The 15,376-nt window shown below is 43.4% G+C and overlaps 2 long non-coding RNA genes across 2 annotated transcripts; one reads left to right on the top strand and one right to left on the bottom strand.

Annotated features, from left to right (window-relative positions):
• The first annotated feature begins 11,952 nt into the window (after positions 1-11,952).
• Positions 11,953-13,113, top strand: LOC114261840 (uncharacterized). Its single transcript, XR_014329286.1, has 2 exons — positions 11,953-12,298; positions 12,455-13,113. It is a non-coding gene; the product is annotated as an uncharacterized LOC114261840 (long non-coding RNA).
• LOC145790513 (uncharacterized) lies at positions 12,347-13,765 on the bottom strand. Its single transcript, XR_014329287.1, has 2 exons — positions 12,790-13,765; positions 12,347-12,569 (listed from the first exon to the last, which is right to left on the bottom strand). It is a non-coding gene; the product is annotated as an uncharacterized LOC145790513 (long non-coding RNA).
• Positions 13,766-15,376: the final 1,611 nt, after the last annotated feature.

The following is a 15,376-nucleotide window of genomic DNA, read 5'->3' as shown; positions in this document are numbered from 1 at the left end:
AAAAGACCTATTCGTTATGAAATTAAAAATCTTAGGGGACATAATGTAATTTCTAAAATCATAAAAAATAATTTATAATTTAAGTAAATCTCAGGAGATGTGCTTGTAATTTATCCTAATTTTTAAGAGTACTAAATCGAAATTTTGGTATTTTTTTTCCTTTCATTTAACGTTATATAAACAAAAATTCATACATAATTATGTTCTAAAATGACATGGCAGCTTTGTGTCTTCTATTTAAAAAATAAAGGCCCATCATGGCTCATATTACCAATATTGCCTTTGTCACGTGTGGAAAAGTGGTTTGAAAATACTCTTTTGATCTTGGGAAACGCTCGTAATCCTCTTCTGGTCACCTGAAAAAGAATAAAACACTCTGGCGGGGTGTCGGAGTTAGCACTCCGACGGACAAGTCAGTAATCACACTACTTATATTCTAAGTTAAGCACTACAATTCTCACATTCCTCTTTCTAGCTGATGTTCTTCTATTTATATATTTTCTTCCATGGGCCTCGGGATTAGGTCCATTTCCAACTCATATTCAGCACATCTTATAATAGACCGACCCTTACTCGGTCCCTTGCCTAATCGACTGTTTGGCCGAATAGGGTTGGATTTGAACATGCGAGCCAATTGCCGAGTGCTTTGAATCTCGACCCTCCGAGATTCGACTATCCGGAATCTCTACGACTCCCTCTTCTCGGCCCCCACAATTGCCCCCCAAGCACTTCACTAATGACAGTTGGCTGGAATGTTTAGTTTCGAACTCGAAGAGTCAAAGTCGAAATTCGGCGGCTGACCGTATTCCAACGCAAATGTCTGTACACACGCTTCCCGGTTATCATTTCAACTTCCCGCCTCTTCGTACGTTTCTATTTATTGCGATTTGAAATTTCGACGTCTTTTCAAATGCATACATGCTTTTAGACGCCCGTCGCTGGATTGCCTTCCGAACTACCTCTGCAACTTCCTACTCTTCTCTATCTCCTTCGCCTCTTGTAAGTTCTCTCCTTCTCTGCTTTGTTTTTCTTTTGGCTTAGCATAATCTTATTGGCTGGGGGAATAGCGAAACATTTAAAAGATCTCCTCTCACCAGATCGAATTTCTGGCTTCCGACGCCATTTTTCCATTCTTGATGATGTTCGTCTGTCATTTGTGGCAGACGGCACCCTCGATATGGAGAGGGTTGATGAGACCGCGATCGTCTTCCCTCTTCTATCAATCGCAGAGGGTGGGTTCTGTTTTCCCCTTCACCCTCTCCTTAGGGCCGTACTTTGCCATTGGGGGTTAATCCCTTCCCGACCCAACGTCAACTTCTATAGGATCGTGATGGGGATTATCACACTAAATCGCCGCCTTAGGCTTAACCTTGGCATTCCCGCTATTCGGCATTGCTACGCCTTGGCCAAGTCCTCTGGGCAGCACGGGCGTTATTTCCTTAGGACCAAAGACACCGACCATCAACTAGTGACTATGCTTTCCAGCTCTAGGAAGCAAGTCGATGATGTTATGGTCGTCGTCCAAAGAAACTGAGAATTCGGCGAAGGCGAGGATCGCCTTGATCGTATTCCTAGATGGAGGGGCAAACCAGGTGGCCGAGTGTCTTCTTTTATTTATTTACTTGTTATATTTATAAAACTTTATTTTCGGGACCTCATGATTTTGCTTTTGCAGGAAACAATTTGAAGAAAGTCTTGATCTCGACCGACGACGCCGTCCTTTCGGAAATCAAGACTGAGCTCAAGTATTTTGGCCGACAGAGTCTTCAGAAGCAGGGGAGGGCAGCCCACGTTCTGCTCTGCTACGAGCCGACTTATACGACCTTTTCGGCGGCGAAAAACATCCAAATTTCGGAGGGTAAGGAGTCTCTTATCGCCCTTATCTTGACTGATTTTAGAAATTTAAGGCAAGTCGGTTGCGAGGGATCAGATTCGGAGCGACCGGAAGTAGCTGAGGCTGCCGAGTCAAACTAATCCAAAACTGAGGTTGACGAGGCTTTGAAGTTAGCATTTGAAGAAGCCGGCCTCAATTCGGCTAATCCTCCGTCTACTTCAGGTCGGTAGGACCGTCCACTCGACAATATTTTTCACGGTCTAGAGGACCTTCCTGGCGCGTTCCCAGAAGATATGGCTGGGTTGAGCCTCATTAAACTTGCCAAGAAGGCAAACGCGGAAAGAATGGCCGCGCGGTGAAGGACGGAGGAGATTTGGGTTGCCGAATCTCAGTCCCAGACCTCCTTGCCTATTATTGAGGGGACAGCAAAGAACGGCAGTACCGAGGCAGAACCTTTTGTGCAGGCAAGTGTGGAAGCTGAGCAAAGGGTGGAGAAATGCCCTGCCGATGTCGAGGCCGACTTAGAAGAACGTGCCGACAAACGACCTCGTTTGGAGGAGTCAGATGTGATCGTACCTTTTGTTATCCAGCCCAAGATAAAGAATATGCCGATCTCCTCTGATGCTTCGGTGATCAAAGATCTAGCGGTTGCACTCAGCTTGGCGACGTCCGTTTCACTGCCTGCTGACAAGGCGGCTTTTCGGGCAGAGCCGGATCTGGTTGCAATTGGGTTGGCCGCGCAATCGGCTCTTTTGGTATATATCTGCACTTTGTCTTTTCTCTTTACGCAAATATTATTTTGTTCTTATCTTCCTATTTTGCAGGCTGTCGGAAGAATAGCCGACATGGGTCGTCACTATAACGATGCCGTCGAGCTAATTGGCCGTTTACAAGCGGAGGTTGAGGGCCAAAGGAGTAGGGCGCAGACGGAGGGCGCCCGTGTCAAGGCCAAGATGGAGAGAGCCCGTAATGCTGAAGAATTGAGATTAGTCGCCGAGAAAAGGGCGGATGCGAGTGACGACGTGCTTAAATTGGCCCAGAAGGCGATCTCTAAATTGGAGGCTGGGTTGGAAGAGATGAAGGTGGCGAAGGAAACGGCCGACCTGAAGGCTTCCAGTGCATTCGATGTTGGGAAAAAATCTGCTTTTGATGAATATGTAGACGAAGCCCCCAAATTTGAGAATCGGGGATCTAAACACGGCTGGCTCAAAGCCCTTGCTGCTGCTGATGTGACATTGGCTACGCCAATTCCATACGAGCAAGTGGATGTTAAGCCGCTGGAGTCCGACTTCGAGGACTAATTTGGACGGCTCTTATTTTTTGTTTTACGATTTGCATGTAATTTTCAGCTTTTTACAGCTTTTTGTCTAGTAATTTTCATATGTAAAATGGTTACAATTTGTGCCCAATTTACTTAATGAAAATTCATTTTGTACTTTGCTGTTACTAATGAACGGAATTGTTTGATTGCTGTTTTGGATAAAACGTTTTTTATACTTGCTGACTAGATGATAGGCCGGTTAGATAGTTAGGCCGTTTAAAAAGTCAAAAATCAGTACATAAAGTGGCTGTGGCACACTTTAATCGGCATGGGGCCAAGATGCTCGGCCGGTTAGATTAATAAATTTGCCTTTGCCCCAGCCAGTGCATGGATTTCAAGGCATTCGCCCATAATCGCCGTTTAGATAATTAGGCCGTTTAAAAAGTCAAAAATCAGTACATTAAGTGGTTGTGGCACACTTTAATCGGCATGGGGCCAAGATGCTCGGCCGGTTAGATTAATAAATCTGCCCTTGCCCCAGCCAGTGCATGGACTTCAAGGCATTCGCCCATAATCGCCGTTTAGATAATTAGGCCATTTAAAAAGCCAAAAATCAGTACATGAAGTGGTTGTGGCACAGTTTAATCGGCATAGGGCCAAAATGCTCGGCCGGTTAGATTAATAAATTTGCCCTTGCCCCAGCCAGTGCATGGACTTCAAGGCATTCGCCCATAATCGCCGTTTAGATAATTAGGCCGTTTAAAAAGCCAAAAATCAGTATATGAAGTGGCTGTGGCACGCTTTAATCGACATGGGGCAAGGGCGTTTGGAGACTGCCAAAAGCGTTAATGAAATTTCCTCACGGTCGCTGCATGCCTACGAATAAATGGGGTGAGCTAGCGCCAGTGGGTCCACTTATTCTTATTCAGACTCGATTTGAACTAGCTTGGGGCGAGGGCGAATGTCAAACAGACTGTTCTTCAACAGCAGAGGGGAGGGACGAACGCTGGCTGAGTTAGATACTGCGATGAATCGCAGCGGCGAGCCTACGCTTGTAGGAGGAAGGGTGTCCAAGGAAAGTGAAAAATGTCAACCTTCAAGCCGTCGAAGCAGATCACCTCGAAAAGAGAAGCATCAACGGGGAAGCTCCCCGCGACCATGACTGAGGAATGAGTCAGACGCGACGCCATGACCATTGAGTTTTGCAGTGTTCGTGGGAAATAAACCGATGACTGAGGCAAATTCCATCGTCAATGATCCAGGTGTAGCGGTCGAGTTCGCCCGACAAATCTTTCCACCGGAAGTCCAACAATCGATGGTTGGACGACGCGATTTTGAAGTGTTTCAAGAAGGAATTCATAGGGCGGTGAAGGGGCTGTACACCACCTACGAAGTCGGCATGCGTCTGCGCGCTGCGTGGCAAAAGATGGAGAAAATGGACGAACAGGTCCGTAGTTCGGAGGCTCATGCGGAGAAGGCAGATGATGAGCTTACGGAGCTTATGAAGGTTAAAGTCGCCGATCCACGTACGGCGGGTCAATCTAACCTGATTGTGGACGAGAGGGTGACCCAACGGCTATTGAGTCATGCCATCGCCGACCGAGATACGGTAGACATGTTTGCCATAGCAAATGTGAGGGCTAAGGGTTACGAGGAGGGTTTCCATGCTGCCCGAAAAGTTGGGATCGACGAAACGAAAGAGACACTTGCCGAGGAGGTCTGCCGAGGAGGTCTGCCGATGCGAGAATCGCGGCTTTAAGCATGGTTGGCTTGCGGCTCTTCAGGCTGCGGAGGCTCTCTGAGCGAAGGGTGTTGATTTCAACTTATGTGACCTAGATCATCGTGATCGTTTGCCCTTTTCTGCCTTTGAAGTTAAAAAGAGCGATGATGAGGGAGACGCCGAATAAAAATATTCGTTATAAATGTTAAAACGCGGATGGTGTCTAAGAGTATGTAATTATTGGTTGGTCGAATAAAAAAGCATTTTATTTTCAATGTTTGGTTATAAGTTTTGTTCGGCACACACATGCTTGCATGTGTTCTATTATATAAATGTTTAAATAAACGTATTCCAGACGATTGAATGGACATTATTCGGCTTGATTTAATCGACATCATTGTGTTATCGGCCCAAAGACGTCATTCACCGATGGGGCTCCGAATTCGAAGACTTGATTTGGCTAATCGTGATATCCACGAAGGGCGCTCCGAATCTGGAGGCTTTATCGGCCCAAAGACGTCATTCGCCGATGGGGCTCCGAATCCAGAGACTTTAATTGGCCAATCGTGATATCAATGAAGGGCGCTCCGAATCCGAAGACTTTAATTTTCCAATCGTGATATCCATGAAGGGCACTCCGAATCTGGAGGCTTTATCGGCCAATCGTGATATCCACGAAGGGCGCTCCGAATCTGGAAACTTGAATTGGCCAATCGTGATATCCACGAAGGGCACTCTGAATCCGGAGGCTTTATCGGCTAATCATGATTTCCACGAAGGGCGCTCCGAATCCGGAGACTGAAATTGGCCGATCATGATATCCATGAAGGGCGCTCCGAATCCGGAGGCTTTATCGGCCAATCGTGATATCCACGAAGGGCGCTCCGAATCCGGAGACTTGAATTGGCCGATCGTGATATCTACGAAGGGCGTTCCAAATCCGGAGACTTGAATTGGCCGATCGTGATTTCCACGAAGGGCGCTCCGAATCCGGATGCTTTATCGGCCGATCGTGATATCCATGAAGGGCGCTCCGAATCCGGAGGTTTTATTGGCCCAAAGACGTCATTCGCCGATGGGGCTCCGAATCCGGAGACTTGAATTGGCCAATCGTGATATCCACGAAGGGCGCTTCGAATCCAGAGGCTTTATCGGTCAATCGTGATATCCACGAAGGGCGCTCCGAATCCGGAGACTTTATCCGCCCAAAGATGTCATTCGTCGATGGGGCTCCGAATCTAGAGACTTGAATTGGCCAATCGTGATATTCACGAAGGGCGCTCCGAATACGGAGACTTTATCGGCCAATCATGATATCCACGAAGGGCGCTCCGAATCCGGAGGCTTTATCGACCCAAAGACGTCATTCGCCGATGGGGCTCTGAATCCGGAGACTTGAATTGGCCAATCGTGATATCCACGAAGGGCGCTCTGAATCCGGAGGCTTTATTGGCCAATCGTGATATCCTCGAAGGGCGCTCCAAATCCGGAGACTTTATCAGCACATCTTTAAACTAGATTCTGTAGTAGGTGAATGAGAATCTTTGTATTACAGAAAAAAAGATGTACATAGCGAACAGTTCGGAACAAGCATCCTATCATGTCCCACAAGTCGGGTTAATGATAAAATTTGCGTAAATGCGTGGAATTCCAAGGCCGCAGCAGCCTCCTTCCTGACATGTCTTTGAGCCGATATGCCCCTACTCTGGCGATGGAATCAATCTGGTAGGGGCCGTCCCAGTTAGGACCCAATTTTCCATCGGCCGGTTTCCTGTTAGCTGGAAGCACCTTCTTCAGGACCAATTCTCCTAGTGAGTAGTGGCGCAGCCGAACCCGTGGATTATACGACTTTGACAACTGCTGCTAGTACCGTGCCATGGATGCAAGGGCTTGGTCTCTTCGTTCTTCGATTAGAATCAAATCCAAAGCCAGCATCATGTCGTTTCAGCCCGTATCAAAAACTTGCGACTTGAGTGTCGGGTGGCCGATCTCCAGGGGTAAGATTGCCTGGGTTCCAAAGCATAGGGCAAACGGCGTTTCTCCAGTCGATCTTCTCGGTGTAGTTCGATGAGCCCACAGTACACTCAGCAATTCTTCGACCCATTTTCCTTTGGCTTTTTCCAGCCTTTTCTTGATGTCGTCCAAGATAGATTTATTAGAGGCTTCGGCCTGGCCATTGCTTTGGGGGTAAGCCGGCGTAGAAAAGTAAAGCCGTATACCATATTTGCTGCACAGCTCTCGGTATACGCCACAATCAAACTGGGTGCCATTGTCTGAGATAAGAGCTCTTGGAATGCTGAATCGTGTTATGATGTTCCTCCACACAAAGCGCTTAACGTCAGCATCTTGGATATGTGTTAATGCCTCTGCTTTGACCCATTTCGTGAAGTAATCTGTTGCGACGATTAGGTATCGCTTGTTCCCTGGGGCCTTCAGCAATGGTCCTACAATGTCAAGCCCTTATTGGGCGAACAGCCAAGGACTGGTGATAGAGTTTAACTCTTCAGCAGGCAGATGGTTTAACGGGGAGAATTTCTGGCACTGTTCACACTTTTTAGCATAACACTCGACGTCTGCTCTCATTGTCGGCCAATAATACCCCTGCGTTATAGCTCGATAGGCTAAAGAGCGTCCACCAGAATGGGCTCCACAACTGCCTTCGTGTATCTCAGTCAGAAGCTCTCCGATTTTGTTCGGGTGCACGCATTCCAAATATGGGCTGGAGAGTGACTTTTTATAAAGCCTTCCTTGCGGATCTAGGTAGTATCACATGGCTTTGTTTTGCAGCTTGTGTACTTCTTTCTTATCCTCTAGGAGCTGTTCAGAAGATAGGAATGCAACAATGGGATCCATCCAACTCGGTGCAAATTTGACAACGTTGATTTGGACTTCCTCCGGAGGGCCAACGCTTGGCTCTAGGATGAATCCTACTTCGATGCTCCGTTTAACCTCTGAGTTGATTGCGGAGGCTAGGTAAGCCAAGGCATCTGCATGGGTGTTCTAATCACGTGTTATCCGGTTCAACTCATGATGGTCAAATTTTGCCAGCAAGGAATTGGCCGTTTTCATGTAGGCCACCATACGGTTGTTTCTTGCAGCGTATTCCCCCTTTAGCTGATTGATCACCAGTTTTGAGTCGCAAAATACAAGCAGATGACGAGCACCCAGAATATGCGCATTCCGCAAACTGGCTAAAAGGGCTTCGTATTCGGTTTCGTTATTTGATGCTTCGAAGCCGAGCTTGATGGCCTACTCAATTATTGCGCCGTCGGTGGTCATGATTACAACTCCAGCTCCGCTGCCCCGTTGATTGGACGATCTATCACAATACAACTGCCAGATGTCCCCAACATAAATCCTCCAGTTCGGCTTTGGTCGAATTTCATCTGACTTGGAGTTGGTGACATCAGACTTGAAGTCGGCAAGGCCCCCAGTGAATTCGGTGATGAAGTCGGCAAGCACCTGTCCCTTGATTGAGGTTCTGGGTAAAAATTGAATATCATATTGGCCAAGTTCCAGAGGCCACTTTGAAACACGTCCGTATGCTTCCGCACTGCGTTGTACTGATCGGAGGGGATAATCTGTCAGCGCCCTAATGCTATGCCCTTGGAAGTAATGCATGAGCTTCCTTGCCGCCATAACTAGGGCTAGGATGAGCTTTTCCAGTGGAAGGTAGCGTGTTTCTGCGTCAACCATTGCCTTGCTCACATAATATACTGGCCGCTGCTCCCCCAGCTCTTCCTTTATCAATACGGCGCTGACGGCACGGTCAGAAACTGCCAGGTACAAAATGAGCGGGTCGCCAGCAGAGAGTGTTGTCAGGAGTGGTACTGAGCGGAGGTAGGTCTTCAGGCCGTTGAAAGCGGCTTCACACTCGGTGGACCATACAAAGGCCTTGCCCTGCCGTAGTGTATGAAAGAATTGTTGGCAGCGATTTGTGGATCGGCTTATAAACCTGTTGAGTGAGGCATCCATCCCCATCAACTTTTGGACCTCCTTTACTGAATGAGGGGAGCTGAGCTCCAAGATTGCTGTGATTTGCCTTGGGTTGGCTTCGATTCCTCTGTGGTTGACAATGTAGCCCAAAAATTTGCCAGAGCCGATACCAAACACACATTTGGAAGCGTTCAACTTCATTCTATATTTGCGTAGGATGGAAAATGTCTCTTCCAGATCGGCTATATGATTTTGCTCTTCTTTGGATTTGACCACCATATCGTCAATGCATACTTCCATAGTTTTGCCGAGTTTCTCCTTGAACATGGTGGTGACCAGTCTCTGGTAGGTTGCCCCCGCATTCTTCAACCCAAAAGGCATTACCTTATAGCAATAGGTTCCTCTTGGGGTGAGGAATGCAGTTTTCTCTTGGTCTTCCGGGTGCATAGCGATTTGATGATAACCTCTATAGGCATCAAGGAAGCTCATACGCTGATGGCGCGCCGTAGCATCTACAAGCCGGTCTATCCTAGGAAGAGGAAAACAATCCTTTGGGCAGGCTTTGTTTAGGTCTGTGAAGTCGACGCACACTCGCCAAGTCCATTTTTCTTCTTTATCACCACCGTATTAGAGAGCCATGTAGGGTAGGTCACTTCCCTAATTGCTCCGACGTCAAGCAGCCTGTCAACCTCCTCAACAACGGCGGCAGTGTGCTCTGCGGCTGACTGCCGGCTTTTTTGAATGATCGGCATACACTTAGGATCGACATTCAAATGGTGCTGTGAAACTGACAGATCTATACCCGACATCTCATATGGAGTCCATGCAAAGATATCGAGGTTGCTGAGCAGGAAAGATATTAGCTGCCGTTTGTCGGCCTGATGCAAGGAGGCACCGACCATGAAGAACTTGTCGGGGCTTTCATCGATTTGAACTCGTTCTAAATCTTCCGTTGCCTTTTCATTTAGAGGCCGCCCAACATCGTCGAGGCTTTCTCGATCCGACAACTCAATGGAATTCACCTGTAGTTCCTTTGGCATTTTTTCAGCAAGGAGATAACATGCTTGTGCCGATTTCTGGAAGCCACGGATTTGCTCAATACCGTGTTCTGTCGGGAAGCGGAGCAACTGATGATAGGTGCTGAGGATGGCTCGCATAGTATGCAACCAGGATCGCCCCATGATGAGATTATACGGTGACGGCAGCTTAACGACCAAGAATCCCACATCCACTGTTCGGGTACCTGCTTGTACGGGAAGTCTGATTTTTTCCAAGGGGTACTCTGGATTAGCATTGAAGCCGAATAGGGGGTAAGAGACCGGAGAGAGATCGGATTCGGAGAAGCCAAGTTTGGTGAATGTCTTGTAGTACATAATCTCTAATGTGCTCCCCGGATTAATGAGTACGCGCTCAATGGTGAATCGGTTCACGCGCAACTCAATTACCAAGGGATCAATGTGGGGCAATGTTACTCTGGCCAAATCTGAATCATCGAAAGTGATAACCTCGACTTCATGGGGCCGTTTAGCCGAAGTGAATTGCTCTTGGGGGTTAGACTTTGACTGAATTGCGTGCACCACCGATGACATTGGCAGGCTGTATATCATGTGGATCGCGCGGAGCGAACGTGAATCCTGTGCCAAGGCTATTGCTTGGGTTGGGTTGCCTTTTCGGACGTACTGTTGTAGTCGGCCGTCTTGTACCAATGTATCGTCGTGCAGGGTGAATGACGGTGCTTGAATTTATTGGGTAGCACTGCCTTTGCGATCTGTCGCGGAAAAGGATCGTCTTGATTGTCATCCGAGCTGTTTCTTCTTTGCTTACGCCTTGTACGGGGACTCTCTTCAAAAGAACTGGTAATTTCAGATCGTCCCTTCTTCTTGAGCTCCGAGGATCATGAGTCGGAGTTACTATCAATATCTTGTTGTCGGGCTCGAGATCGTCGACCAGCTGCCCTCACGGGTCATTTTGGGCCTTGATATGCAGCTTGTTTGGACTTCGCCACCTCCAAGGCCAAATCCTGACGGAGATGTTCGTTCTCTGCAATCATGTTCTCAAATCTTTGTTCGTTTTGTTATGCTTGTTCCATGATCGCTTGTATTGTGTCATGCTCTGAAATCGAGGGTGGGGCGAAATTCAAGGCACGTCTTGAGGCGAAAGTCTCTGTTCCAAGCATGGTTGTTGGACTGGTTTCCTCTTGCGGTATAGGGTCGACAGTGACTGTTGGAGGATCTTCCGTCACGCTCGCATGTGCTTGAGTATTCACACAAACGGCGCCAATTGTGCAGAAGTGGTTTGAAAATACTCTTCTGATCCTGGGGAACGCTCGTGATCCTCTTCCGGTCACATGAAAAAGAATAAAACACTCCGGCGGGGGTGCCGGAGTTAGCACTCCGACGGACAAGTCAGTAACCACACTGAGGAATACTTATATTCTAAGTTAAGCACTACAATTCTCACATACCTCTTTCTGGCGGATGTTCTTCTATTTATATCTTTTCTTCCATGGGCTTCGGATTAGGTTCATTTCCAACTCATATTCGGCACATCTTATAATAGACCGACCCTCACTCGCCCCCTTGCCTAATTGGCTGTTTGGCCGAACAGGGTTGGATTTGAACATGCGAGCCAATTGCCGAGTGCTTCGAATCTTAACTCTTCGAGATTCGACTATTCGGAATCTCTACGACTCCCTCTTCTCGGCCCCCACATCACGTTATTTTGCTATGAAATTTTGTATAAAATTTTTGTTAATCTAATATTTTCCTTCTCATAATTTCTAGAGTATTGATAGAATTTTTGTACATAATTTCTTATGGAATGATGTGACTTCACGTGGTTTATTCATTTCCAATCGAAACACTTTAAGGTCTTTTTTGGCAACACTATAAATAAATTATTTATTGATTTATTGGCTTATTTGGATCATATAGCCTCTCTATATTTTTGTAAAATTTTTCGTAATAAGCAAAAAAGCAAGCTTATAAATCATACCCAAAACAACCTTTGCTATTATCCTTATAATTTTTTAAATGTTATTGACACACTATTCTAAATATAAATTCTCTTTAAATTTTCTATTTATAAATCATTTTTCATTTCTAAATATGATTGGCATCATCCTAGATGTATTTTCTGTATATACTTTTTATTTGAAGTCGTTTTCATTTGTTCTTTTCACCTAACAGTGATAAGTCAGATATGCCTTTCCTCACATATTGCATTACTCCCATCTAACCCTAACCTTATATATATATATATATATATATATGTGTGTGTGTGTGTGTGTGTGTTCTTAAGCTTCTCAACCCCATTCTACCCATAAATCTTCACCCCTTCTAACATAAACTTTCATTATTAGCTGTGTGTAGTACACAATGTTGATGTTGGAGTGTCCCCCCCCCCCCCCCCCCCCCAAATAAATAAATAAATAAAAAATACACACACCCACACCCACCTATGTTGAGTCTAAGAATTTCACAATCTTTATTTCTTCAAACTCACACATCCTAACTGGTTCATTTTGGTCATATTTGAAATTCAAAAGGTAGATATCTCACTCTTTTCTTTATTATGATTTTCATTCCATTTCTTCTTCTTCTTCTTCTTCTTCTTCTTCTTCTTTTGCATTGTTGATACAAAATGTGACAGTTTGATACTCTCTCTCTCTCTCTCTCTCTCTCTCTCTCTCTTGTTTTTGCAGGGAACATAGAGGTCAACTAATTGATCGAGAAGACAAGACACTCACTTGCCCTAACAAGGTCAGTCTGGCTTCATCAAGCTCCTCATAAACATGCCTATGTTTTTCCTGTTTACAACTTTGTTGTGGGCAAAGGCGATGCATCGCAAGCAATTAGCTGCCATATCTTTAATAAATCTCCTGAACTATATTCTTTCTTTCACGTCGATGGCTTTTGTTATCCCTCTTAGATGAATCATTATGATGAAAGTGGGATAACAAAAGGCACTGACGCAGAGGAAAGAATTTAGTTATGGAGATTTATTAAAGATAGGGTAGCTAATTGCCTGCCATGCCGCCTTTGCCCACAAAATAGTTGCAAGAAAAGAAAGTGGATGTGTCATGACGAGCTTGTCAAACCGAACTGGTCTTATTAGCCCTAGTGAGTTTCAAGGATGTGTGTTGCCCACAAAAAGCCATGTTTGTAGAAATCAGAAGAAGTTACCAAGCTAATGATGGGTTGAGAGTGGAATAAGAAGTGTGAGTTCATAAGAGGGGAAGAAAGTGTGGTTTCAAGTTACAACACAAATATTCAAACGTTCATGTAGTTTAATTTCACCATACTCTGATTGTGCTGCCCTTGTCCTCAACTTTTGTTGTTAATTTGTTTCTCAAGAAATTTTCTAAATATTTGTATTTCTATCTCTCCCTTGTTTTTGTGTTTTCACTGTGTATATGGTTGCCATGTGGACTTTAATTTGTGCTGATATGTAAACATTTTTGTAATAAACAGTAATTGAATATTTGTGCTCCTTTTCAGATCTATCGGTCACTTTCCTACATTTTTAACCAAGAGTTCAGGATGAAATTTATGTCATAAATAAAAATTGAATCTTTATACTCTTTTTTTTTTCAGTTATTTATTTGTTTCCTATTATGAACTCCTTGGTGTAGGACAAAATATTTTGTATATTCTTTTATCAATTGATATTTTTTTTTTAATGTTTTTAAGTCAGTTTTGACAAGGAAACTTTCACAATTCCTAATTGAATTAGTAAAAATAATTCTTCATATATATATATATATATATAGAAGTTAATAGGCATCATACATGATGATTAAAACGGCAAAAAATAAGCAAAAGGTAGTTCTTTTTGGTCACCTAAATTGCAAGTCATTTTGAGTGAGACATGCTTAAAAATTGAAAGCGTCAATATTGACTGATGTGAGTCTCTCACGGGCGACACGTTTAGTGCAAAATATAGTAGCAGCCAACTAATGCAATACAATCCACAAAAAGAAGAAGAAAAAATAAAAATAAAAATAAAAATAAGAGAGAGAAGCAGGAGAAAAAAAAAAATTGCATATTCTCTCAAAATTATTAGATGTTGTATTGGGAAGGTAAAGTTGGGGATTATTGCATTTGCTGTAACGTTTTAGGCGGTAATGAATGTAAGAACTTAAATATTTTATTAAGAAATATGTTGTTCAACTTTTTAAATTATGATTTGATTGATCAAATTTTGAATGTATAAATAAATCCACTCACAAATATATAAACACACTCTCACATAACTATATAGAGAAGTGAAAAGCGTTTCAAGTCTATTATTAATAAACAACATCTGTATTTTAATGGCTATCACATGCACATATAGATAGACTTGAATTTATGATCCAATATAACTCTTAATAATTTCACACTATCACAAAAGTTATAACTTCCATGAAGCCACCATATTGTAGAAAAATATTTTCGGTATAATTAATTTAATGTAAATAAATAATAAAATAAAACACAAGAAATTTCTTACATAAATTCTGTATTTAACATAGATTGCGACCAATGCCAGTGTTCAACATTGTGTCTTTAAGACAGAATTTCGCCGCCCTCGCCTCTGGTACTTCTGATTAATGGACTTCCTGTCTCCAGAATACAACGATCACCCAATACAGAAATTACACAACTTTCTGTGTGTACAGCGAACCAATTTGTGCCATGTACTCTCTCTTATATACTCGACTAGACATAATGTATGAATTCTAAAACAAACCTTCACTTATGCATCAATGCTATGTGATGGGATGGTGTTTATAAAAGTACTTGTGACCTTTAGAATGGTCATATCTCTTGTGTTCACAACCTTTCATATGAATAAACACCATAAATGATTGCATCCTTTCATTCAAATAGATTTAATTCTCATTTACTTTTAAAATTTTTCAACAATTCCACATGAATGAAATTGACGATACAATGCAAATGAAATGCAGACACTAACAACGAGAGTACAAAATGAAAATATCCTATATCAGGATAGGTAATTTTTGGCCTTGAACCTTCCTTTGTGAAAGACCACTACAACAAAATGCACATTTGACGACTAAAAAAAATTTAGCTGCCAAAAGTTATGTAATTGGCGACTATTTTTTTTAGTCGCCAAAAGTAAAATATTTAACTACTAATTCTTTTTAGTCGGGGTATATTCATTATTGGCGACTAAAAAAAATTTAGTCGCTAAAAATGCCAGAATTGGCGACAAAAAAAAAACTTAATCGCGGTATATTAACTTTTGACTACAAAAATATTTAGTCGCCGAATGAGACATAAAAAAATTAGTTTTTCTCCTTGGCGATTAAAGTTTTAGTAGCCAAAACCTTACTTTCAGCGACAAAAAAAAATAGTCGCCGTTTACTGACTTTTGGCTACTAAAATATTTAGTCGCTGAATGAAAAATAAAAAAATTATTTTTTCTTTTTGACAACTAAAGTTTTAGTTGTTAAAAACTTACTTTCAGCGATAAAAAATTAAAATTATTTTAGTCGTCAAATAATTTTTTTTTTTTATTTTTTATCCTTGGTAATCTATCTTCAGCGACTAAAATTTAGTCGCGGATGTCAAAATTATTTTGGAAAATATTTGATATAGGCGCCTAAATTTTTGGC

Source organism: Camellia sinensis, chromosome 5, assembly GCF_055761805.1.
Source record: "Camellia sinensis isolate YWXY chromosome 5, ASM5576180v1, whole genome shotgun sequence".
In the NCBI taxonomy this organism is placed as follows: domain Eukaryota; kingdom Viridiplantae; phylum Streptophyta; class Magnoliopsida; order Ericales; family Theaceae; genus Camellia; species Camellia sinensis.
This window is presented reverse-complemented; position numbering and strand designations above follow the sequence as displayed.